Source organism: Terrapene carolina, unplaced genomic scaffold (genome assembly GCF_002925995.2).
Source record: "Terrapene carolina triunguis isolate 2854851 unplaced genomic scaffold, T_m_triunguis-2.0 Scaffold231, whole genome shotgun sequence".
Classification (NCBI taxonomy): domain Eukaryota; kingdom Metazoa; phylum Chordata; order Testudines; family Emydidae; genus Terrapene; species Terrapene triunguis.
The window spans coordinates 4,525,574-4,527,476 of record NW_020664582.1 but is presented as its reverse complement, the minus strand read 5'-3'; positions in this window follow the sequence as shown (position 1 = coordinate 4,527,476).

Sequence of the window (1,903 nt, the reverse complement as noted above, 5' to 3'; positions counted from 1 at the left end):
ATGGAAAGGAAGTATTGCCAAGATTTTTTTTAAACAATCCCTTGAAAATAAGTGTAGGTATGTGAGGCCTCACTTATGCAGATTATATTATTTATACAGCACTGTAAGTGTGCATGCCATTTTGCATCATTCAAATAAGAGAACTCTCACAATTTTATTATGAGTCTCATGGTATTTGGCGTTTTTCTTAAGGCCCCAGCTTCTGGAGGCATGTGATTACACAAGAATCTCAACTTTCATTAAAAAAAAAAGTCAGTTTCTAGCCATCACAGTTGCAGAGAAAAGATGGGGAAAAAAGAAGACCCAGGTGCATCCTAAAGGCTCAGAAAAAAGGCAAATTAAAAATATATATATATTTAATAACATCATGACTTTCCAGGGCTTGATTCACAATTTTTTTATTTTTACATCTGGGGTTGGCAATCCGGATAAAATGAGGCTCCTGCCTTGAATATAAATGTATAGCTCTCTGTAAGTACAGCTGTACGGCACATCTCTAAAACAAAGGGGAATGCAAATGTTGATGAAGGACTGAGATCATTTAGGATTACTCTAAGTAGGTGCATGCTAAACTATGCCCCAGCTGGCGCACATACTGTGAGACGGTTCCTCTGTCAAAGACACAACGTACTATGAACAAAGCAATGTGGCTGGGAAGGAAGGTCATAGGCTCCGTATTGTCATAATCTGTATTTTGATGTTTCACAATAAAATGACGATAATTTTGCAAGGATTTGCTATCAGCAGACAGCACTTTCCATTAGCAACCAGGCCTCGATCTGGATAAAAGTTCAAAAGTGATTAATCATTTCCAATGTCTCCATTGTTGGGTGCCCAATCTGAGACGCCTCACAGGGGCCTGATTTTCAGAGAATTCCAAATGCTCGGCCCCTGAAGTTTAGGCCTATTTGGGGTGTCTTAAATTGGGCACGCAAAAATGAATGCACTTGAAAAACCACCCGGCAGTTTGGAACGTTGAGGTTCTAATGGTTTTCTGCATGCCCTGCCCTCGGAGATGAGGGCGTGCCGCAGCTCCCAGAATCACACCCACTGGGTGTGGTGGACAGCCAGCACTTCTTTGACGGGGTTCACATACACAAGACACCAAAGGAAGCCGCAGTGTAATTTGCTGAATGATAGCAAAATTCACAAAATTATGGCAAATTCAATGATACCAAAAGAATCCCCAGGCTGCGAAAAGTCCTTCCCACCTTTGTCTGTTCCACCACAAACATTCACCCCCCGAAGACCAGGAGCTAGGTGAAGCCCTCCCAGACACCTGTGCCAACCAGCAAGGATGGGTGCGCCTTGCTCTCACCAGCACTATCAGCTTTTCTCTCAGGCCTTTGATGTCGTCTTTGAGTTTCTGCTCTTTCAGCCTCCACTCTGCTTTGTGCACCTCTCGGCTCAGGTCCCGCTCTGGCCCGGGCGAGTGACGGTTTGCTTCCAGTAGCAAAGCTCGCAGCTCATTCAGGCTCCTGAGGGAGGGATGGGGAGAACCTCACAAAGGGGAACGTTTATTCGGTTGTCTTTTGGGCACAGCACACGTGTGCGTGCGTGCGTGTGTGCGCGCGTGTGTGCGCGTGCGTGTGTCCGATATTGCAACTTCTCTCAGCTTTGAAAGAGGACATCTAACAAGGTGTGGTCTGAGAGAGGGGGCCAAACCGCGAACCTTGGGTCCAAACCCCCCTCAAACGTTGGGAACATTCACCTCAGGACTCAGCTCACCTTTGCAGCTGGATTCCACCAGTAGGACAGAATTTCAAAAGAGCTGAACTTCCAATATGCTGATTTTTTTTTTTTTAATTTGGCCACTAATTTCAGTGCCTCATTGGGAGCTGAGCTGTGTCTTGAAAACCTGGGATCGTGGTAGGAGCTGAGTGCTCTTGATAATTCAGCCATT